Raw genomic sequence first — 25,790 nt, 5'->3', positions numbered from 1 at the left:
ATTCCATTAATTCTGTTCACAATGTTGTGCTGCCATCGCCACCATCAAAAACCAAAAATGTCCTATCATCCCAAGTAGAAATTCTCTACATTTTAAGCCTTAACTCCTTCTATATTCCCATCCACCCCCTGGTAACCTATATTCTAGATTTGGACTCTATGAGCTTGCATATTCTAATTATTTCATATAAGTAAGATCATGAAATATTTGTCTTTTTGTGTCTGGCTTATCACACGCAACGTGATGCCTTTAAGGTTCATCCATGTTGTCCCATGTTTCAGGATTTCATTCCTTTCTACAGTTGAATAATATTCCATTTGGTGTATATTCCACATTTTATTCACTCATTGGTTGATGGACACGTGGATTGCTTCTATCTTTTGGCAATTGTGAATAATGCTGCGGTGAACATCATTGTGCAAATATCTGTTTGCATCCCTGCTTTCAATTCTTCTGGGTATATACCAAGAAGTGGAATTGCCAGATCATATAGTAATTCCGTATTTAACTTTCTGAGGGACTGCCAAACTGATTTCCACAGTGGCTGCACCATTTTACATTCTTACTAACATTGAATGAATATTCCTATTTCTTCACATCCTCTCCAACACTTGTAATTTTCTTTTTTAATAGTAGCCATTCTAGTGGTTGTTAATGACATCTCATTGTAGTTTTGATTTACATTTCCCTAATGCCTAATGATGTCAAGCTTCTTTTCATATGCTTTTTGGCCATTTGTATTTCTTTTATGGAGAAATGCCTATTTAAGTCTTTTGCCCATTTTTAAATTAGGTTGTATGTCTTTTTATCGTTGAGTTGAAGGATTTTAAAAATATATTCTGGATATTAAACACTTACCAGATATGTGGTTTCTAAATAATTTGTCCCTTTGTGTAGGGTGTCATTTCATTTTCAGGATAAAGTACTTTGAGGCCCAAATGTTTTAATTTTGGTGAGGTCCCACTAATCTATTTTTTCCCCCATTGCTTATGCTTTGGGTGTAAAGTCTAAGAAACCACTGCCTAACACAAGGTCCTGAAGATGCTTCCTGTGGCAATTTGAAATTAGTTTATAAAACCCACAAAGAGAAATATATGTTTGAAAACTAATCCATTCCTGGGGGTGCGAGACCCATTTGGGTGGATTTATGCCAGTGGGGTGAGATTAATGTTGTCTCTGCCCTCTTGCTGGGTCTGATATAAAGGGAGACACAGAGACAGACAGACCAAGGAGAAAGGGAGCCGGCATATTTGATTCTTCAATGTGAGAGAGAGGACGGCTTCCATACAAAGCCCCCAAGAGGTTGGGTCCCTGGAGCAGCTCAAGAGGTGACCAGCCCTGCTATATGCCTGATAGCTCACAGCTAAACTTGGGAAGAGAACAGAACAGCTGAGATTGATATAGGAGGCCCAGAAAGAGACGAGCCCTTTGAGCCTGGTTGCTTAGAGCTGAGCTCCATGAGAAGGTAAATTCCGGAGGTGAAGGCAGAGACCTCCACAGAGATTGGCGGCCATCTTGCTTCATCATGTGGCAACAATGCCAGGATCAACAGTAGCTGACTCTGGTGAGAAAGCAACTCTTATGATGCCTTGCGTTGGACTTTTCATGACCTTGGAACTTTGAGCTTTTACCCCATATAAATATTCTTTATAAAACCCAACTCGTTTCTGGTACTTTGAATCAGTAGCCCTCTAGCAAATTAAAACACTTCCCTAGGTTTTCTTCTAGGGGTTTTCTAGCTCTGGCATTTGTATTTAGATCTTTGGTCCATTTTGAGTTGTATTTGTATATGGTGTGAGGTAGGGTCCATCTTCATTCTTTTACAAATGGAGATCCAGTTTTCCCAGCACATTTGTTGAAGAGACTACCCTTTCCCAGTTGAGTGGTCTTTGCCTCCTTGTAAAAAATCAGTTGGCCCTCAAGGTGAGGATTTATTTCTGAACTCTCAGTTAGATTCCATTAGTCTTAGCATCTGTCCTTGTGCTAGTACCATGATGTTTGATTACTGTGGCTGCGTAATAATTTTTAAAATCAGGAGGCTGAGTCCTACAACCTCATTCTTCTTTTTCAAGATGGTATTGGCTTTTTGGGTCCCCTTACCTTTCCATATATATTTGATAATTGGCTTTTCCAATTCTGCAAAGTAGTTTTATGGAATTTTGATTGTGTTAAATCTGCAAATTGCTTTGGGTAGAATTGACATCTTAACAATATTTAGTCCTCCAATCCATGAATATGGATTGATTTCTTTTAGTATTGTTTACTTTCCTGTGTACAAGTTTTACATCCTTGGTTAGATTTATTTCTAAATAGTTGAAACTTGTAGCTAGTTATTGCAAATGGAATTTTTCTTGATTTCCTCTTCTGATTGTTCATTGCTAATATATAAAAACACTACTCATTTTTGGGTGTTGATCTTGGGTCTTCCCACTTTGCTGACTTTATTTATTAGCTCTAGTAGTTTTGTTGTGAATTTGTCAGGATTTTCTGAATACAAGATCAGGTCATCTGCCAATGGGGAAAGTTTTACTTTTTCCTTTCTAATATGGTTGCCTTTTATTTCTTTTTCTTGACTAATTGCTCTGAAAGAACTTCCAGAAAAATGTTGAATAACCATGGTGACAGTGAGGCATTTTTGTCTTGTTCCTCATGTTAGAGGGAAAGCTTTCGGTCTTTCACAATTCAGTAGGATGTCACCTGTGGGTTTTTCATATATGTCCTAAATCATGTTGAGGACATTTCCTTCTACTCCTAGTTTAAGTGTTTTTATTATGATGCGGTGCTGGATTTCGTCAAATTTCTTTCTTCCTCATCAAATGAGATGACGATGTTTTTTCCCCTTTATTTTGTTAACAACATGCATTACATTAATTGATTTTTAAAATATTGAAACACCCTTGCATAGCTGGGATAAATCGCACTTCATCCTGGTGTATAATTCCATTAATGTGCTGTTGGATTCAGTTTGTTAGTATTTTGTTGAGGATTTTTGCATCTATATTCACAAAAGATATTGGTCTGAAATTTTCATTTTCTTGTGGTATCTGTATCCGGCTTTGTTATGAGGACCCTTTGTTATGTTGGCCACTTCAATGCTTTGGAGGAGTTTGAATAGGAGTGGTGTGATTTTCTATTTCTTCTTGAGTCAGTGTGGTTAATTTCTGTGTTTCTAGGAATTTCCTGATTTCCTTTAGGTTAACTAATTTGCTGGTCTATGGTTGAACATAATATTCTCTTATAATTCTTTTTATTTCAGGAGGGTTGGTAGAATGTCCCCCTTTTCATTTCTGAGTTTAGTTATTTGTGTACTCTCTATTTTTTTCTTTGTCAGTCTGGCTAAATGTTTGTCAATTTTATTGATTTTTTTCAAAGAACTAGCTTTCATTTTGTTAATTGTCTCTGTTGTTTTTTATTCTCTATTTATCTCTGCTCTAATTTTGTTATTTCCTTTCTTCTGCTCAATTTGGGTTTATTTTGCTCTTTTTCTAATTCTTCCAGTTTTGAGGTTAGTCTCTGATTTGAAATCTTTTTAATTAGCAAACTTTATTTCTTTTTTTTTTTTAAGATTTATTTTATTTTTATTTATTTCTCTCCCCTTCCCTCCCACCCCAGTTTTCTGTTCTCTGTGTCTATTTGCTGCGTCTTCTTTGTCCACTTCTGTTGTTGTCAGCGGCATGGGAATCTGTGTTTCTCTTTGCTGTGTCATCTCTCCATGTGGGCGGCGCCATTCCTGGGCAGGCTCTACTTTCTTTCGCGCTGGGCGGCTCTCCTTACGGGGCACACTCCTTATGTGTGGGGCTCCCCTACGCGGGGACACCCCTGTGTGTCAGGTCACTCCTTGTGCGCATCAGCACTGTGTATGGGCCAGCTCCACATTGGTCAAGGAGGCCCGGGGTTTGAACCGCAGACCTCCCATGTGGTAGACGGATGCCCTAACTGCTGGGCCAAGTCTGCTTCCCAGCAAACTTTATTTCAACATCAAAAAATAAAACAGGGGGAAACGGACTTTGGCCCAGTGGTTAGGGCGTCCGTCTACCACATGGGAGGCCCGTGGTTCAAGCCCCGGGCCTCCTTGACCCGTGTGGAGCTGGCCCATGCACAGTGCTGATGCGCGCAAGGAGTGCCGTGCCACACAGGGGTGTCCCCCGCGTAGGGGAGCCCCACACGCAAGGAGTGCACCCATAAGGAGAGCCGCCCAGTGCGAAGGAGGGAGCAGCCTGCCGAGGAATGGCGCCGCCCACACTTCCCGTGCCGCTGATGACAACAGAAGCGGACAAAGAAACAAGACGCAGCAAAAAGACACAGAAAACAGACAACCGGGGGAGGGGAGGGGAATTAAATAAATAAAAATAAATCTTTAAAAAAATAAAAAATAAAAAAATAAAACAGGAAAAAGGCAGCTTAACATATTATGCTTCCTTTTGGGGCAAAAAATTTCCCTCTCAGCACTGCCTTTGCTCTACCTATAAGTTTTGGTGTGTTGTATTTCATTTTAATTTACCTTAAGAGATTTCTTAATTTCCCTTGTGATTTCCTCTTTAACACATTGGCTGTTTAAGAGGACATTGTTTAATTTCCGTATAGTTGTAAAATTTCCATTTCTCCCTGTTATTGACTTCTAACCTCATTCCATTCTGGTTTTAGAAGATCCACTGTAATATTTCAATAATATTGAATTTATTGAGACTTGTTTTGTGATCTAAGATATGGTCTATCCTGGAGAATGTTCCATGAGCACTTGATAAAGAATGTGCATTCTCTTGTTGCTGGATGAACTGTTTTATATATATATCTGTTAGGTCTAGTTGGTTTAGGAAATTGTTCAAGTCTTTTATTTCTGTATTGATCTTCTGTCTAGATGTTCTATCAATGATTGAAAATGGTGTATTAAAGTCTCTTACCATTATTGTAGACTTATCTATTTCTTCCTTCAAATTTGTCAGTATTTGCTTCATATATTTTTGGGCTCTACTGTTAGGTGTATGTGTGTGTGTGTGTGTATGTGTGTGTGTGTGTGTGTATAATTGACGCACCTTCTTGTTGAATTCACCTCTTTATTAGTATACAATGACTCTCTTTTTACTGTACATAACAGTTTTTTACTTTAAGTCTATTTATCTATTAGTATAGCTACCCCAGATTTCTTTTGGTTTCCATTTGCATGCTATATATTTTTAGACCCTTTCACTTTCAGTCTACTTGTATTTGAATATAAGGCAAGTCTCTTATAAATAGCATATAGTTGGGTCATGCTTTTTATCCATTCTGTCAATCTCTGCCTTTTTACTGGAGACTGTAATGTAAAGTCACTACTGATTATGTAGTACTTTCTTCTGCTATTTTGCTAGTTTTTAAAAGTCACACATTTTTCCCCCTTCAATTCTTTCATTAATGCCTACTTTCATATATTTTGATTTTGTGTTGTTCCATATTGAGTTTCTTCTCAGTTCTATCTGGATATATTTTTCATATATTTTCTTTTTGGTTTTTGTGGGATTAAAATTTAACATCTTAAATACGCAACAATCATATTTGACTTGATACCAACTTAACTCCAATAGCACAGACATACACTATTCCTATACCATTCTGTCCTCCCACCTTTTCTTGTGCTTGTAACACATTATAGCTTTGTACACTGTATGAACAAAACTATAGATGTTCATTAATTCTTATGCATTTGTATTTTAGCACTGGTAGGGAGTAAGAAGTGGAGATACCTATAAAAATACAATACAATAGTGCTAGCATTTATACTTACTCAAATGGTTACCTTTACTGGAGGCTTTGTATTTCTTTATGCAGCTTTGAACCACTGTGTAGTGTCCTTTGCTTTCAGTCTGAAGAACTCCCTTTAGCATTGCTTGCAGGCCAGGTCTAGTGGATGAACTCCCTCACTTTTGTCTATCTGAGAATGTATTCATCTCTTCCTTTGGATGGTTAATAATTGTTTTCTCTCAGCACTTTAAGGGTTTCCATTCCCTGCCTCCTTGCCTCCATGGTTTCTTTTAAGAAATCAGCACTTAATCTAATTGGGACTTCATTTTTCATAAGTTGCTCTTCTCTTGCAGCTCTCAGAACTCTCTCCTTGTCCTTTGCATTTAACAGTTTGATCAGTATCTGACAGGGTATATTTTTCTTCAAGTTTTTCCTGTTTGGTGTTCTATGGGATTCTTGGATGCATATATTCATGTCTTTTAGTAAGCTTAGGAGGTTTTCTGACATTATTTCTTTAACTATTCCTTCTGTTCCATTCTTTCTTCTACTTCTGGGACTCCCATAATGCATAAATTGATGCATTTGAGTGTTTCCCAGAAGCCTCTTAAAAAAAGTATTATAAAAAGTGAAAATAACCTTTCTGTTTCTTGGCCTGATTCAATTGTCTGATCTTTGGGTTCACTGATTCTTTTGCCAGCACCCATCTGCTCTTTTTTTGGTCTTTATTTATTTATTTATTTTTGGTCTTTATTTGTTTTTTTTAAATATTACATTCAAAAAATATTAGGTCCCCATATACCCTCCACTCCTCCCCCCATAACAACAGTCTCCTCCATCATCATGAGACATTCATTGCATTTGGTGAATACATCTCAGAGCACTGCTGCACCTCATGGTCAATGGTCCACATCATAGTCCACACTCTACCACGTTCCACCCAGTGGGCCATGAGAGGACATACAATGTCTGGTAATGGTCCCGACAGCATCACCCAGGACAACTCCAAGTTCCAAAAATGCTTCCACATCTCATCGCTTTCTCCCATTCCCTACCCCCAGCAGCCACCATGGCCACACCAATGCCACATTTTCTTCAGTTACTAATCACAATAGTTCATGAAAAGATTATGAGTAAGTCCACTCTAATCCTACTCTATTCCTCTATCCTGTGGATCTTGGAATGGTTGTGTCCACTCCACATCTATATCAAGAGGGGGCTTAGATTCCACATAGATGCTGGATGCAATCCTCCTGCTTTCAGTTGTAGGCACTCTAGGCTCCATGGTGTGGTGGTTGACCTTCTTCAACTCAATGTCAGCTGAGTGGGGTAAGTCAGAACAAGGTCAGAGATCCACAAAGGGACTGTTTGCTGGCTCCAAACTGCCTTGGGAGAGGTCAGGAAGGATGCCAGGAGCTTCTTCCAGAGATCCTTAAAACTGGACTTTCTTGATTCAGCCCCTGCCCAGCCATGCAGCCCTTCAACAGTCCTCTGCAACTCCGGAGGCAGCATACCATCTTTAAGTTTCCTCTGCCACCTTTGTCTGGGGTGGGGTGATACAAAGTAGGTGACCAAAAGCAGTGATCAGCAACTGGCCCACACTCCCTGCTCCCTGGATCTTGAGGAAGTAGATTTTTACATGCTCTGTGTCAGGGGCTGTATTCCACGGCTGCCTGCTGCGAGAGCGGGGGCTGGGTGACGGTATCCACCAAGCAGACAGAGCAACTTATTGGTATTTACCAGCCTCTTCTTCCTGCTTTTCCCTGGATGCTGTATACTGTTCTTGGACTCTAGAGTTTCAAAATAGTTGATTCAGACCATTCCTGCCTGTTTAACAGTTGTTCTGGTACTGATTCCTGCAGCTTCCTACTCTGCCATTTTCCCTCAACTTCACTTTCCTATTTCTCATTAACAAGATGGTCATCGGTGAAATGTGAAATTCAGGATGATACAGTCTAGCCTAGCAGACCCACTTCCTAGTTATTCGTATGACACACTTATTAAATAATTAATTTAATAATTTTAGTTCTAGAAGTTGAACCACTTACAAAACTGAATAAGCCTTTTTTTTTTTTAAAAGTAAACATTATACCACTGCTGTCAATGGAAAACCCATACCACTTGCTATATACAGGAGGTCACTGAGAAATCAATGGTGTAGAAAGAAAACAATATAAGTTGGTCCACCTAAACCTACCTGGCCAGCTCCTTGGAGTATCTACTACACGTTCTACCCTTGAAATGGATTATATAAAAAGTATTTTAGGTTTACTTTTATCTGCCTGCTATCCTTCATCTCTCCCAAGACAATTAAATTTCCTTTTCTTCTTACTTTTATAAGGATAGGTCACCAACCTTCTTCTGAGGACTTCAAATATCCCACAGTGGTCCTCAAATCATATCTTGGGTTTTTTCCCTACTCGAGTGCTGTGGTTGTACCTTGATATCAACATCTACAGGGGACCCTTGGATGTTTCCCTTCCTATAATGCTTCTCTAAGATGCCCACCAGTCCTCTGAGGCTCTTGGGAAACTGATGATTTTGACTCAGTAGTTTTGGGGTGGAATCGGGGATTCTGCATCACTTATGAGCTTCCAGGTGATGCCACCACTGCTGGTCCAAGGACCACACTCTGAGTAGCCATGGTGTCCTGGATGAAAAACCAGAGTCTGAGGGAGGGGTGAGGTGGACTTGACTGCCTGTGGAGGTTTTCTCCATCCTTCTCTGCCCTGTAATTTCAAAAAGTGTTTTTCTAAGAGTGCCTGGGAGAGCAGCCTTTAGTTATTTTTATTTCCATTCAGTAATTGAGTCTTCTCCTAATCTCTAATTCTCTGCATCTGGGGGTTCTTACATAGGCCTCATGGTATATACTATATTAAAATACAGTGTACATGGACTTAAATTATAGAACTTCCAAATCAAAAGCAAAGGTATAAGCAATTGAGGTTACATGGAGAAGCAAAGTAGTGTTAACTAGTTTTAAGTTCTTACAGATTCATTTGTGGGATACATACATGCAAAAAATTATCATCAAACATTGAAAAAAAGGATCTCAAGGAACCAGAAATAAATAAATGCATAAATAATTTGTAAAGCCTTCATAACAATAGTTTTGTTGACTCTTGAATTTCTCCTTTTCCTTCTCTTTCTGGTCTATTTCTCTTTTTAGTCTCATAATAAAAAGCATTCCCTTCATATTTGTGACATACGACACAGTTCAAATTCACAGAATATCTGCCGATAGAAAATGAAGCAAAGATTCATCATGCTTAGTTCACTGCAAAAATACCACATCATTGCTTCCCCAGAGAATGGTTATTGGTTAATTAAAATTTAGGAAACATTGAACCAAACAGAAAATGGTCCTGCCTGCAAAGATTCCACTCAAACATTTTATATTGTTTGCTTCTCCTTTTTTATTCTGTGATAGAAACAGTTTTTATACTCTGATTAGGGTTCTGCTTATAAAATGTACAATATCAAAGTTCTAAATATATGTGTATAAATTAGAATTTAGGAATCTATCTCTATCTTTCTTTATCAACTGAGGAGGAAGTGAGAAAGAACAATTAAGCAAGAAAGCTTGGGCTCTGAATTCACACTGCATCTTTTCTACTTAGCAACGCAGTAACCACAATCTCTTCAAGCCACAGTTTATTCATCTGAAAAAGGAGATAATTCAAGTACCTATCTTATTATGGGAGAATGAAATGAGGTAGTAAGGCATACAAAGCACTTAACACAAAGCCTGGCTCATTTAGCTCAATCAAACTATTAGTACTCTCACGTCCCACGGGAACAGATGCTGTTGATCCTCCAATATGCTCTGGATCTTTCATCTAAGGAAAATTTGTGCCATTGTTTGTAGAATTATTAGAATTATTATGACTAAGGTGTGCTTTACAACTGAGTGTTTAAAGGTCAGTTGGTTTTTAAAATTTTCTTTTCTCAGTTTACACTAATTGTGCAACTTTGGGCAAATTATCTCCTTTTGACCCATTTTTTAAAAAACCAGGAAAGTGAAGGTATGATCTAAAATAAGAAATATATTTTGCATTGTGACTCCACATATACACATGCATAAACATGCTAGAAAACAATTTTTATGAAACAATATTTAACCTTTCTATGAGTGATATATTCTGATATTTTCTAGTCTATCATTTTTTTATTTTAAAAAGGCTGCATGTGACCCACTAAATTGATTTCTTGACCTAGGATTATCCACAATCCATAGTTTGAACATCCTGGACCAGATGATCTGTACGTTTCAGTTTCTGCCAGCAGGAACAATCTCCAAGGACTAAAGTCGCTTTCAACTCTAATATTCTCTAAACTGGGAAATTTAAACTTAGTATCAGCCTTACTGTCAGTTCAAAGAGCTCTTCTTAGGCTGCCACATAGCATACTGTTTACGGATTTGCAAACTGAGACTCAGGGAGCCTAAGTGTTATGTTCAAATGAGAAAATGTGACTGGAAATCGTTCCTTGCCTTGTCCTTCGCTCTTCTCAGAAAACAACGTGGATCTTGGCTGGTACTTTCCTCTCCAAGTATTTTTGAACGTATTTTTGAAACTTTGCATCTTGGGTTTCAACATGAACATGAATATTTATTTGGAAAAGGAATACAGAAAGCAACATATATCAGTAATTTTAAATTCACACAATGATAAATAAAATGTCATTTTCTTCCTTATACAAAAATATCTATAGTCTTGGACAACTAAAATTCGAATTAAACGTTATGTTTAAAATCGCTCTGTGGCTTGTACAAAGCATTAACAATTACTTTTAAATTATTGAAACTTTTAAAGTCAAACAGTACTAACTAACTGGGTCTCCCCTTCTTACCTAGTAAAGGAGGAAGCATGTGAAATGGATAATTTCTGAGGGCACTGCTGGCTCCATCTAAGAATATACTGTCTTAAAGACCAGCCTACAGTTAGCCAAGCCCTTTTGCTTCCCTGTTAGAGAAAACTTCACTGTCTGACGGCTTCTCTTATAAAAGAGAAGTCAAGGTGAAGTTGATGACCTTTGACGTGATGATTCTGGCAGCCGTGTTTACCAACATCATCATGTCCAACTGTTTTGGCCACGTTTCTATTTCCTGTTTGGCTCTGACCTGAGCAGGATGGAAATGTGTGTTTCTGTTGAGTTTTTGAGAGTGACCTTTTGGAAATCTAACTCTGGGACTGTGGCTGGCTTCTGTCCTGACACTTTCTGGACTTTAGGAACTGGCTGGGTGAAGGCAATGCTGTGGTTCTCAGCTTTCGATGAGCTGCGTCAGTAGGGAATTTAGAACCACGTGAAAGTCGAGGCTTTGCCCTTGTTTTTTTTTAAAGATTTATTTATTTCTCTCCCCTTCTCTCCCTACCCACCACAGTTGTCTGCTCTCTGTGTCCATTTGCTGTGCGTTCTTCTGCGTCCACTTGCATTCTTTTCAGTGGCACCGGGAATCTGTGCCTCTTTTTGTTGCACCATCTTGCTGTGTCAGCTTCCCATGTGTGCAGTGCCACTCCTGGGCTGGTTGCGCTTTTTTTCACGCAGGGTGGCTCTCCTTGCGGGGTGCACTCCTTGAGCGTGGGGCTCTCCTATGCAGAAACACCCCTGCGTGGCATGGCACTCCTTGCGTGCATCAGCACTGCGCGTGGGCCAGCTCAGCACATGGGTCAGGAGGCCCTGGGTTTGAACCCTGGACCTCCCATGTGGTAGGTGGACGCTCTATCAGTTGAGCCAAATCCACTTCCTGAGGCTGTGCCCTTGGACATTCTGATTCACAGGGTCCAGCAGTGCCTCCCTGCAGCCCTTGACGTTTGGAATATGTTCTCTCCAGGTGATTCTAATACACACCGAGACTGAATAACCAATGAGCCTAGACACACAATGGGCTTTGTACTCACCCTAAACTACCATATTACCAGATCCAAAATGCCCAGCGACTCTAAGAGAAGGGAGGAGTCTGGGAAATCCCCATACAGACTTCTGTTTCTGTTAATAAGCTCCTTCCTGTGCTCTTGTAGACAGCCTTCTGGGCTAACCACCGTCATACTTAGAGACTCCAGGCCAAATTTAACTGACTGTCTTAATAGTATACAACTTCACTGAGTGGCAATGTTATGGACAGAGTCTAAACGATTCCTCCCAATGTTGCCAATTATTGTATAATAATTGACATTCATGTTGTGCATTTAGCAGATGAATGAACTTTTGGGTAACTCATTTGAAAGCTCTCACCATCAGCTCTAAATATTCAATTATTCATTCATTCATTCATCCACCCTTCATTAAAGTGTGAATGCACTCATCAAATATTTACTAAGCAACTACAATAGTACAGTGGCCAATACAATTGTGCAGGGCTCAAAATCCCTGGTGTTCATGTCTGGGCTCCAATATTTCTTAACTTTTTGATCTTGAACGAAGTATCCAACTTTATAAATTTCAATTTCCTTGCCTGTGGACAGGAACGATAACAGAACCTGCGTCTTTGGTGTAGGCGTGATAAAATGAACTTTAAAACCCTTAGCATAGTGCCTAGGACAAAGGCCTGTTGGATAACTGCTAGCCTTTGGTATTATCAAAATGATGGGGTCAGTTCCTGAAGACAGAGAAATGGATCAGAGTAGCTAAGTTAAGACCGCAGAAGAGGGGCGGCCAACATCAATCTCGTAATTAATACATGGGGTAAGGGTGCAGGGGACCACCTGGTGGGTTCACTGTCCATGGTGAGCAGGAGGGAGAGGGGGTGGGATGTGTTTAGCAAAGCCTGAACGATATGATGCTGCAGTGACATTCTGAAGAAAGCTCAGGCAGGACCCACACTTTATAAAAAACCACTCTTACTCTTCTCTTGTAAGATTAAACACATACCATTTATAAAATTAAATGGGTACGTTCAAACAAAATAATCAACTTTTGGGGGGGAATAAGTTGTCTATTTTATGACTCTCCAAGGTCAAAGGGAAAGAAAAGGACTCACATACGTAACAGAAGCGGCGTCAGGAATGCTGCAGAGGGGATTCCTGCAGCAGGGTGCTTGGTGGGTCCAGAGCAGTGGAACAGTACCTTAACCCCTAAGGTTTATGGAACTTTCTGGAGACATCTGTCTCCGCTGGGGAGGGAAGGGAGTAACGGCCTCCAGTGGATAGAGGGCAAAGATGTACTAAATACCCTACATGCACAGGACTGCCCCCATACCACACGATGACCTGGTCAGAGGTCAAGAGCGTTGGTCTAGAGCCATGGTTCGCAAACTACAAAGTATGCACCATAATCACCCGAGGGGTTGAGTCAAGCGCTCATCGCTCCCTCTCTGGACTCTCTGATTCGGAAGATCAAGAATGTGCCTCACAAGCTCTCACCGGAGGCAGGTGCTGCTGGTAGGGGAACTTCACTTTGAGAACCACTGGTCTACAGAGCCTCCATATTGCTTTTCAAATGCAAAATCTGTGAGCCCTGCAAAATGTTTTTCATTTATATAAAATTTGAGGTGGAAAGTTATCAAGGTCATGTTTATGGTCATTGAAATAGGTTTAAAATGTGCTCTTCAGTGTGCTGCCCCATATTTCAGCTGCCAACTCCTGGCTGTCTTCTCCCTCAGTGCCTCTAAAATTCAGATTTTTTACAATAAGTCAGACTTTTGGCACCTACCAAATGATCAATTTCTCAATTAAGGGTTGATATCATCAATAGTGAATTAATTTAGCAATCTTTGTGCTATGGTATTTGCTTCATGCATGGATATATTTTTACTAAACTTATTTTCTTTCCAAAGAGTAGAAGCCTTGCTCTAGCCTTCTCATCTTAAGAGGGATTTGTGGATTTAAAGTGGTGCAAGGATCCATAGTGATGTTGGAAAACGGAAGATATGCAGAAAAATTAAAGGGACCGAATTTAAACAGAACAAACTAGAAAAGGCTCTTAATGCCTTGCAAGTATATATACTCATTCACTAACTAGTTCATTCTTTTTTTATTCAATCAAATATATGAAGTACATAAAAGCTATTATGGTGTCATGATCAGAACTGCAATAGGCATAAGCTACAGTGAAAAGAATCTGGTTAAGAAATGATAAATACTTTGTGCACTGTCAAAATTGAGAAGTCTTGACAAGATATAAAAATTCAAGCAGAGTTCATTCTCTCTGTGAAGTTTGGGAACATTTTTGCCAAAGGCAACAGGATGGAAGGTTTGGCCTTTAAAGCTCTCCTCAGCTACTTACAGGAAAAACCCCTTTTTTGCTTCTTGTATAGGTAAGTAATATCGTCATTTAAGTCACAAAATGGATGAGGTATTTTTCATTTGAAAAGAACCTAGGACTATGGAAAAGGGAGGGATGCTGTATGACCAACCTCAAAGTCACAACATTTGGGAAAACAAGTTTAAATAAATCATCAATCCACTGTATTGAAATTGTCATTTTACTTGTCTCTCATTCCTTCAAGATTTTTAACTTCTTCTAGGCAGGATCCTTGTAGCAAAGTGCAAGCTACCCAGCCCCTGGTATGGGAGGTACTCAGAAGTGCTCACTGAACGAATATGCACCCTCCATTCCTTATTCTTTCTACTTACAGTTTAATCTTCAACTTTCACAGAACATTATTCGATTAGTACCTTGATACCAAAACTGGAAAACTGGACATATTTATAATAAGAAAGGTGGGCATGTCCACTTGCCCAAGAGAAAAACATATTCCTAGTTGGGAAGAACATCTAGAAAGTTCCATAAGAGAGAGGAAGAAGAGAACCAAAAAAGAAGCTATAGATTCTCTAGTTCCAGCTCCGGCTATTCTCAGGAGCTCTCTCCCCCGCATTTGTGATGAGTTCTTGAGCTGCTTTTAGGTCAACTCAGAACTTTATATTTCATCCCTACATTGTCTTGTAAAACAATAATGAGAACATACTGAAAATGATGCTTCTTTTCACCTTTTCATTTTGCCCTTCTTTAAATATTTTTCAGGCTTTAAATATGTGAGGTTCTTAATCTGGGACGTCCCTCCCAAAGGGTATGGGGCCAAAATTTATTTTAGTATAACGATTTTCTTATGTAATCCTATGTATTTTACTTCATACATTTAAAGGCATTTTTCTGAGAAGGGGTCCACTGGCTTCACAGCCAGCCCCTGTGGGCCATGACACAAACATAGTTTAAAACGCCAGGTTTCCTGGACTGAAAGATGCTTATTTATTTTCCTTATAAGCCACCGAAGCAATTTCCCATGTCACACGCATCTTACTTTCTTCCCAGAACACTGAGCATCTACCTCTAATTGCCTGATTATTTTCCAGGTCTCAAATGGCATTCAAATGCCCCAAGGAAACAGTTTTTCTGTTATCATATAAATGATAGTTAAATTATAATTCACTCTTGATCTAGAGTAAAAGTAATTCTGCATTGCATTGACCCCTGAAGTTAGAAGCTTTTTAACCTTCTCATAGTCACCTTGAGAAGTATGCCTCTTCCCAGGCAGAAGCCTACATCAGCAATACAGAGTTTACTGATACCAACATGGTTTTTAGAAAGTAATAGTTCTCTAAAGATGGCATTATACTTTTACACTATTTTTCAGCTTGGTTCAAGAAGATGCCTGTAGATAAAAAGAAAAAAAAATTTCCAGATATGATCTTTTCCTTCACTGTGGAACCTTTGTCACCATCATTAGCTAAGAGGCAAAGGAGGAATTTTGTATGTGAAAGACTTAATGCATATGCTTTAATATTTCAGCCTCATCTATTAGCTTTCTCTCTTTGAAATATCTCAAAAATCGGCATCTGGATGAACGACTGAATTGTACGTAGATATGACTGAAGAATGTCAATCCATTCTTAGGTTGAAGGTATTCTGAGTTCAGTGCACTGCTCCAGCATCTCAATGTATTCTGTTAAAACCTAGACTGTTTCAAGGCTTAGTTCCATGATCTGACTGGAAGACACAGATTTTATATTGAAGAAAGTCTCCTCAGTGTGACACGTCCTGCTTCCAGTGAAAACACTCTTCCTTCCATGCGTCCCTGCTTTTATTAGACTAGTAAGCAAGCATGTTTCAATGCGGAATTGCAGGGCCAGCGTTCTCTCACCAACCACCATGGTGGGATGGTTTGGAGAACACCAAAGGGACTACAAGAATGGGAATTGAAAATGGCTCTTCTTTTTCTCAATTTCAGTGTCCTCTGGTAAATTAAGAAGTCGAAGCTCATGTTGGGCAGAAGGTGAAGCTGGGTAAACTGAGCTGAATAAAATTCCGCATTCAAGAGACGCAGATATTCGGGCATCTGTTGAAAGGCCCTGCAGTTTGTGGTAGAAATCCAGGCTCTTCTCGGGAGCTTCTGGAAGATCTAGAATAGCCTGTCTGTGCAATGTGGGGGGGTCTTACGCAGCCACCACAAGTTTCTTTTTCATAGTCTCTTCTTTGACACTGACCACCTCTGCTTGGCTTTCCCCAATGCCACGCTCTTGGTTTAACTCCCTGTCCTTTATTCAGATCACCAAAAAAGTGTTCACCATAAAAACTCCAGATTACGAGGGCTATGGGACTTATAAAATCCTTCCTCTGCATTCAGTCTGGACGGACTGAAAACAGAAAAAGCACTTAGAAGTTGGCCTTTATGTTTGCCCAAGTACTTTCACGTGTATTATCTTATTTGATCCCCACATATTGACAATGAATGCCAAGAGTGGTCTTTCCAGCCTAGAAAAGAGGAAGACATAATTTTTTCCCCTGAGACGGGAGGGAGCATCACCCTCAGGGGTCCTGAGACCCTGTCAAATGCTCTTCCTGAAACATTTAAGAGATGAGAGAAGTAACTTTCAATGGGAGGGGTGTCCTCTTTTCCTCTCCAATCTTCAAGAATGTCCGAGAATCTCTATCGTCAGCAAGTTCCCTTGATGGCCTTTTCGGTGTTTTTGTGGACGGTGTGGGGAGTAGGAAAGTATGAAGCCAAACACCTGCAGTGACCCCTTTTGAAGTTAAGCTGGACATTGCATCGTAAGAAAACAATGCAAATGTAGGCTCCAGATTGCATTGAGTCCAACTTCTGTTGGCATCTGATAAATTCTATCACACTTTGGCATGGGCTTAAAAGGAAACATCAGTTGCCAAAGGCCGGGGGAGAAATGAACAACATTTACTCATATAAATAATGAAAACTGCCCAACATGGATTTAATGTGCACTTGTCCTGGATTTTCTCTCCATTTCCACTGTTCACAAAAGCTGCAGCCCTGAAGCTGTCTGCATGGAAATCTGATTTGGTACATCAGTGCCTCGTGGTATCAGGAGCACCGATGTATGATTTCCTTCAGGTTTTAGGAGCCCCAAATCTTTTAGTTTGCCCCAAATCTAGAAAACAAGTGTTCACTCATAGTGGCCAGAGCAGAACACCCTGGGGCCTAAGGTAGAAAAAAGGAAAGCCGGGTGAAGGCCAAGAGATGGATGGAGAAAACAAGTGGCTGGAAGCCCAAAGAAGTTTCAGTTCTTGGTCTGAACAGGAGACCAAGGATGACTGGCCGTGTTAGAGCCAGGTTTTCCAGAACAACATCACAGTTCTTCTCCTCCATTGCCTGCATTTGAAACACTCACAGGCCAACCCTCTTTGGTCATTAGCTGCCAGTTCTAGCACTAGGTCCTGTAGGGTTGGATCTGCCTCCTGAGAGTGTGGCACCTCTCTTTTAACCCCTTGCTAGGTTTTAGCTGAGGCTTTCCTCCATTAGTAGACTTACTACTTGTTTATTTCCACGGCTATTTAAAAAAAATCATCCGAAGGCTTCTGAAGGATGTTTTCACCACATTCCTACCAAGGAAAAGTCCTGCCTTCTTCTGCTGATACAAGCAAGGCTGTGATTGACTGCCCAGACTTAAAATTCCTGGGCCTAATCAAGCAGTATTTTTCAAACTATGGGTCCCAGCCCACGGGTGGGTTGTGAAATCACTTTAGTGGCTAGCAAGCAGCCCGTTTTAGAGAATGAAACAGAATCGAGTGAAAAGCACCAGGGTTCATTGCATCGAAGGGTAGGAATTGTTGTGTAGGACTTTTGTGTGAGCTACAGACACACACCACTTGTAGTCTTGGTCGTTGCGTAAAATGAATTTCTTACCGTGGGCTGTGGTCAACCGTTGAAAGCCACGGCACCAAAGTCATGCCAGAAACGCTGAAAGAAGGGGCTTGCTTAAGGAAATAAAACTCTTCTGATTCCTGACCGTCTTCCAGGGTGCTAGCTAAGAAGAGGGAGGGGACGCGGAGGCCCACAAAAAATGGACGAGAGCCCAGTGTGGAGTTTCAAGCCAGAGGCTTCCTGGCCAAATGGGAGGGCTGGCAAGTGGACAGACGAGGACTTTATTAGCTGCACGAAGGCTAAGGAATTTTAAAAGAAATCCAGCACATAAGATTTAAAGCACCAACGAGCTCTCCAAGTACGCAACTTCACTTTGAGAAAGATGTTTCATAAACGACGTGGTCAACAGTTTGCACAAAGTTCTCAATGCTTGGTAAATACAAACCAAAGTTTAAGTGTGCTGGAGATGCATATTCCAGGAGGATGGAACACTAAACATGCCAAGCTTGGGCCATTTTAATCTACAAATTTAACTATTTCAGATGGTTATGCCTTCAAAGAAACTACAGTCCAATTTTTCTCCAAGTAAAATAGCCAATTTGTCAGTGTCTATCCATCCACCCATCTATCGATCCATCTAGCAATCTGGTTTTGGGTGGGGAGATGTAAGGATTAAAAGACAAGCTGCCTTTCAGAAAGGAAGCAAATTTAAAATTATAGTTTGGCTATTTATTACAGGTTCTACTGAAAGAAAACCCAATTGTCCTGAGGAGGTCATCTCTTGGTTGAAATCCCTCTAAAATATTTTAAATATCCTGAGACTGATGTCAGTCTCCTTATTTACTGACATGACTAAAAATTCTTTCTTCTAAAAATAAGTAAATAAATAAACAAAACCAAACTCAGCATATCGGGCTGTTCCCTCTACAACGACACTACATTGAAAATCTCTCCACTATACCCCTAAACCCCCCAGCCCTATCCCCAGCAAAAGCCCCTGAAGTCTTTTATAAATAACTTCCTTATTTTCAAAGGCAATGCTGAGCTCCTCCCTCTGGATTTTTTAACTGTGGCAGACAACATTTATACTCTCCTGGATAACATTTCCTTGTAGAAAAGAAACCAACCAGGTTGTGCTTCCTTCTTATTTCCTCAGCCGCCCAGAAATATATCTGAAAGGCAGTAACGTTTTCCAGACAGTCTGAGCTGGAAAAAAACGAGCCAAGAAAAACCCCAAAACACTGGCAGAAAGAAAAATATTTGGTGCCTAATGAAGGTTTCTCTTTAGATATGAAGGAGAGGGAAGAAATCTTCCAGAAAGCGTACTAAGTTACTTTAAACACAATTCATGGTCCTCTCTTCAGAGGCGGGGTGTGTCATGTAGGACAAATGATTATGACAGTCACTAGTCTGAGCCCTTCTCTGGGTCCTTCTAAAATGCCTGAATTGACACAAGAGGCATCATTGTAAACAACATGTCCTCTCAAGTTAGCAATATCCTAGGCATACTTGTGACAAACTTTAAAAACCATATTCAACCTTTTGAAACAGAAAGATGATGCATCCAAGTTTCCCTTAGATAATCCAAAGGATTTTAGTCACACAAGGTGTGATTTTTCTGACAACTGAACGATTAAATGGTTAAGTACTCTAATTAGCCAGACATTAGAAAAGAAAGTTCTTTCTGACAAGAGACTGACTCTCCTACCAATTGTTGGTCCTGGGCTGGTGCTCAAATCGCTACAGAAGCAGAATTGCATAGTAATGACTGACCTTGAAATCTTTTACTCAGAGGTCCCCGAGCCGTCCTCTAAGCCCTAGAAGCCAGTGTTTTTCTATGTGCAGCCAGGCATGGAAGAAAAGATCATAAAATGATTCTTAAAATTTTTCTGACTAATCTGGCTGCAGGGAGGTGGCATAAATTACCCAAGATATCCTGTTCCCACAAATTTCCACTCCAAAAAGGAGTGGTTCAGGCAGATTAGCTTGAAACCAAGCCTAGTCTCTAGGATTCAACATGACTGTATAAGGACAGTGTGATTAATTAAGCATGATACCGGTAAATTGCCCGCTTTCCTTAAATGTCACCGCTCACATCTTACCTCTCGAGCGTCTTACCTAACAGATCCAGAAAATAAGTTTCCTGTTATCCTTTTCCTCTCACCTGAGGAAAATATAACAGGAGATTAGAAGCCAATTTGTACATGAAACCAAAGTTCAAGGAAACAACCTAAATTCCTAAGGCAATACGGCAGTTAAAGACTTTAGAAGACTCTGAAAATCGGAGGCACTTTGACTATCTGGTTCTGCCACTTCCTTTTATTGACCCAGGGCTCTCCTTGGTCCTACCTCCAAGATGAAGTGCAAACTTCTGGCTTTCAGAATTCGATCGGTCACCTGAGGACCATGGGGGAAATCTTTAAGGCTATTTCATGCAAAAGAAAACTGTTGCTCTCTTGTATAATGTTAATGGGAGAGTAAATCAGTCCAATATTTGGCAATATCTGTCATATTTCCAAATGCATTTATCCTTGAGCCTACAATTCCACCCTTGGAATTTATTCCACAGATACATTCATTCATGAGATTTCTACACACATATACACACACAATGGCTTGTGTGAAATTACAAAAATCTGGAAACAACTTAAATGTCCATTAACAGAAACCCAAGTCAATAAATTATGGTACATCTAACCATCCAATGGACTAATACGTGGCTATTAAAAAACTTGGAGGTGTCCTGGGTGGTACTGTAGGGACAGTTACTGGACATTGTATGTCCTCCCATGACCCACTGGGTGGACTGGGGGAGAGTGTAAACTGTAATGTGGACCATTGACCATGTGGTGCAGCAGTGCTCAGAGATGTATTCACCAAGTGCAATGAATGTCCCATGATGATGGAGGAGGTTGCAGTTATGGGAGGAGTGGGGTGAGGGGGGTGGGGGTATATGGGGACCTCATATTTTTTTAATGTAACATTAAAATAAATTAATTAGTTAAAAAAAAAAACCACAATGAGGCAGAGTAACACAGAGTGAAATAAAGTTATGTAGAGAAGTATGGAACGGTGTTAAAGTTCTGCTATTTAAGAAAAAAACTAAGTTACAGCATAATATATGGGACATGATCCCAACTGTGTAAAATATATATACATGTATATGCACATGATATAAATGCTGGGTATACAAAACTCTAGGTAAAGTACATAGGAAAATGTTACTTGTGGTCATCTTTAGGGAATAGGGCTAGCAGGTAGAGAGGAGGCTTTTGTTTTTCATGTATATCCCTTTGAACTATTACAATTTTTTTTTAGCATATATCATTTTTATTAATATTTTAAGAGCTCCATGGTCATCGTAACTACAAAAATGACAGCTTTCAGCCCCTGGGGGAATCAAGGACACATCTAATTCTAAACACTTGTGTCTCTGGATGGAAGTGAGGCTCTGAACTGGGAGACAGATGCCGGCCTGCACCCTGCCTGGTACCCACCTCCCTGGTAGACGGTAAGCTCAGTGCTTGGTGACAGGTGCCATCTTGTCCCCATGAGTGAATTCCAGGTTCTCAGCACCTGGCAAATATCGGACACTCATAGACCTTGTTGAATAGAGAAGCGAGTGGCCTCATCTCAACTCCAGTTCTGATGGGATCCTTAAATGTCAGATTTTAAAAATCAATCAGGGAAGTAGGTAAGCTCCTTGCTTTGAAGCAATTTTTAAAAAGTGACAAACCATAAACTAAACACTCAGAATACAAGAGTAGGTTTCCAAGCATCTAGAGGTCCTTGACTCCACTCTTTGGAAGACTTCTAGTCTCTTGTTTTTGTCTTCATAATTCTCTAGTTATTAAAAGCCTTGCCTCTCTCTTGTGTTAAAAAAACCAACTGCTGGGAATGGATGTGGCTCAAGCAATTGAGGCCTGCCTCCCACATGAGAGGTCCTGGGTTCAATCTCCAGTGCCTCCCGAAAACAAACAATAAGCAAACAAATGAAAAAACCAACTCAGTGGAGCTGATGTGGCTCAGTGGTTGAGCGCCAGTTTCCCATATACAAAGTTCCAGGTTCAATCCTTGGCCCTGGTATCTTAAAAAAAAAAAGAAGAATGTCAACCACCACACCATGGAGCCAAGAGTGCCTACAACTGAAAGCAGGAGGATTGCATTCAGCATCCATGTGGAATCTAAGCGCCCTCTTGACATAGATGTGGAATGGACACAACCAATCCAAGGTCCACAGGATGGAGGAATAGAATATGGATTAGAGTGGACTTACTGATATTCTATTCATTAACTATTGTGATTAGTAATCGAAGAAAATGTGGCATTGGTGTGGAGAAAGTGGCCATGGTGGCTGCTGGGTGTGGGGAATGGGAGGAAGAGATGAGATGTGGAGGCGTTTTCAGGACTTGGAGTTGTCCTGGGTGGTGCTGCAGGGACAATTACCGGACATTGTAGGTCCTCCCATGGCCCACTGGATGGAACGTGGGAGAGTGTGGGCTATGATGTGGACCATTGACCATGAGGTGCAGCGGTGCTCAGAGATGTATTCACCAAATGCAATGAATGTGTCATGATGATGGAGGATAATGTTGCTATGGGGGGAGTAGTGGGGTGAGGGAGGTGGGGGGTATATGGGGACCTCACATTTTTTGAATGTAATATTAAAAAAATTAATTAAAATAAATAAAAAAAGATATTTATATATACACACACACACACACAAAGACAACTGCTCCAATGGCATGTGTTTCATTGGGATTTAAAATTGTGTTTGCTGGAATCCAACTGTTTCTTCAGAAATTCTGGAAAAAGAATTTTATAAAAATGTTCATTTAGATTGATTAAATTGTGTCTTTTGCAAGATCTGATGGGGTGGGAGAGGAATCAAGGGCATACGGTTAGTCAACGAAAGAACTTGACTGTGCTCATAGCTGAACGTCAGCAGAACGCCCTGGGAAATGGACGCCTGGCTTGTAGCTCCAACTTTTCCTTAACATCTGCGCCAACTAGGCCAGGACGAGGGGTTCTCCTTGAGTCCCATTTGAGAGGCACTATCTTATAGTGGCTTTGAAGTCAGACAATCGTAGGTTCACATACAATTTCACCTACTAGCTGTGCAACCTCCGACAATTTACCTAACCTCGTGTGACCTCGGTTTCCTTATCAGTAAAATGAGGTTCCTCATAGTCCCAGCTCAGAGAGAGGCTGTGAAGGTTAAATGAGAAACATACCTGTAAGGAGTTTCGAACAGTGCTCCAGTAACAGTAACAGGTGTTATGAGTGATTTTGTTTTGTAAATAATACCAGAAGTGCACCCCAGCAAGACAATCCCAGAATACTATAAACATGGGATTTTAGTTGAAAACCTGGACTTGTTCCTTCCTTTTTCCTGGCCCTCATCTGGATCATCTATGTCAAGGTTCTCTGACTCTGAAATACTGTAGCTTCACAAGCTACAGGAGAGATATTTCAATGTGGAAACGGAACTTAGGCCAAAGTTAAAATGTTATGTTTATTCCAAATTAAGCACATTTTACCTATTTTGTTTTAAAAAATACAGTTGGTAGAATTTCTTGGCTGTCAGGTTTTTTGTTTTTCATGTCTTTTTGAACCTGCTACCACTAGTCTGTCTCAGAATCGAGTATGAAATATTTTGGCCAAAATTAGGCCCGTTGCTTTTGCATCATGATTTTGTGGTGTTCTGAGAGAGTATCCCGATGTGCAGACACTCCAACCCACACATGAATTTGAAAATGTTGAGGCGTGTTGTTAGTGTCGCTACTGAGCCTCCCATAGTGTCCTGGTTTGAGCCTTTTGTGGACCCCAGAAAATTGTGTTCTTAAGCTAGCCCATTCCTCTGTGCGTAAGGTAGGTGGGGCCTTTTGATTAGATCACTTTGCTTAAGGGCCTTTGAACAGACGGCAGTATCAGGGTGGGTCCTAATCCTAACCCTGACTCTTATAGAAACAGAACTCACAGAGAAAGAGAGCTGCCCTTTCACCCTGCACGTGGGAAAGGCCTCCGGGACCCCCTACAGCTGCGGAAAGACAGAGAAACCCACAGAGGCTGAGAGAGAGGCTGGAGACTGGAATCAGCCGGGCAGCCCAAAGTGAGGAGAAAGACGAGAGGAGCCATGAGCCTGAGGGCTCACAGCTGAGCTCAGAGAGAAAGCTAACCTGGAGGGCGAGACCGGCCTCCATTTTGTCTCAGGAAGAAAGTGAACCTGGAGGGAGAGACCGGCCTCCATTTTGTCTTGAGGAGAAAGCTAACCCGGAGGGAGAGAATGGCCTCCATTTTGTCTCGGGGAGAAAGTGAACCTGAAGGGAGAGACCGGCCTCCATTTTGTCTCAAGGAGAAAGCTAACCCAGAGGGAGAGACTGGCCTCCATTTTGTCTTGGGGAGAAAGGGAACCTGGAGGGAGAGACCAGCCTCCATTTTGTCTCCTCACTTGCTAAGAGTCCATGTTTGCCCTCAGCTGCAGTCTAGTGAGACAGCACCTCTGACGGTGCCTTGATTTGGACATTTTCACAGCCTCGGAGCTGTAAGCTTTTCCCTTAATACATTTCTTAGTATAAAAAGCCATTACTGGCAGCGAACTTGGCCCAGTGGTTAGGGCGTCCGCCTACCATATGGGAGGTCCACGGTTCAAACCCCGGGCCTCCTTGACCCATGTGGAGCTGGCCCATGTGCAGTGCTGATGTGCACAAGAGAGTGCCCTGCCACGCAGGGGTGTCCCCGCATAGGGGAGCCCCACGCGCAAGGAGTGCGCCCCGTAAGGAGAGCTGCCCAGCGCAAAAGAAAGTGCAACCTGCCCAGGAAAGGTGCCGCACACATGGAGAGCTGACACAACAAGATGACGCAACAAAAAGAAACACAGATTCCCAGTGCCGCTGACAACAACAGAAGTGGACAAAGAAGACGACGCAGCAAAGAGATACAGAGAACAGACAACTGGGGTGGGGGAGGGAGGGGAGAGAAAATAAATAAATAAATAAATCTTTAAAAAAAGCCATTATTGGTATTTTGCTCCCAGTAGCTTTAGCAAACTAAAACAAGACAAGGGTGGCATCGCCCCCATCAGTGTCACGCAATCACAGGGCAGCGGCCTGCCCTCCTTGGCTGTGTCCTCGGAAAGAGAGAACTTTCAGCTCTACGGAACTGTCAGTCATAGAGAAAGCAATGCAAATAAATCAACCAGAAGTGCTCCTCTCCTTCTCACTAAGAAAATCCTAGCTCACTATGGTAGTCTTTAAAATTTGCCTTTAAAATTATACATTATGTTGAAATACGGAAATGCGTGTATAGAAAACTCAAGGGCATGACGCTTTGATTGATCAAATCTTAGCATTCTGCCACATCCCTGAGGTCAGTGTTTATCATCCCCATGCACATTTTTATTCTGTTTAGACTCTAAATGTATGGTAATCCATTCTTTTACCAACCCAATTTTAGAGAAAAAAAACCTGCCAGGCTGGTTCAGTTCTCTGAAATGGAATTCAGTATTCTGAGGTGGAATTCGGTATTCTGGCAATGCTTGCGCTGTGTTCCCAAAGGCCATGTGGGCCGAACTGACTTTGGCTGTGTCTGGTCTACAACCAGAGCAGCAAAGCAGACTGCATGTGGAAGCCACCCCGACTCTTTCCCACCACGCAGCTACCCCAATCTCTAGAGTCTGAAAATGCCGGAGATTTGCTTTCCCAGGGTGGCAGTTTACGTCCAAAAAATGACTGCGATCCTACATGTCCTTTGCAACGTGACTTTGCCACTCTTTTCATCAAGAGGTGGGGTCTATTTCCCTCTCCTTCTGCATCTGAGCTGACCCTGTGGCTTGCTTTGATCAACAGAACCCTGCGTGCTCCTGAGACGATACTTTAAATGGACTTGCAGCTTTCTCTTTCACCTCCACACCCTTTTGGAAGCCCGCCGCCAGGCAGGAGGTCAGACGACCTTGGGACAGCCATGATGTGAGGAAGTCCAAGCTAGCTACGTGGAGAGGCCAAATGAAGAAAGACGGATGCCT

The 25,790-nt window shown here is 41.1% G+C and overlaps 1 protein-coding gene across 14 annotated transcripts in view; it reads right to left on the bottom strand.

Annotated features, from left to right (window-relative positions):
• The window catches only part of THRB (thyroid hormone receptor beta), a 468,309-nt gene that overhangs the window by 221,127 nt on the left and 221,392 nt on the right, over positions 1-25,790 (bottom strand). Inside the window, exon 1 of one of the 14 annotated variants that reach the window (XM_071212872.1) lies at positions 19,886-19,909. The exons of the other annotated variants lie outside the window; for them this stretch is intronic. The gene's annotated coding sequence lies outside the window, so the exon portion shown is untranslated. Of the gene's footprint in view, positions 1-19,885; positions 19,910-25,790 lie in introns of those variants that run through there. 14 annotated transcript variants of the gene reach the window in all.

This window comes from Dasypus novemcinctus, chromosome 31 (genome assembly GCF_030445035.2).
Source record: "Dasypus novemcinctus isolate mDasNov1 chromosome 31, mDasNov1.1.hap2, whole genome shotgun sequence".
NCBI classification, from domain to species: domain Eukaryota; kingdom Metazoa; phylum Chordata; class Mammalia; order Cingulata; family Dasypodidae; genus Dasypus; species Dasypus novemcinctus.
Note: the sequence above shows the minus strand (reverse complement) of the source record. Positions and strands in the feature narration are given on the sequence as shown.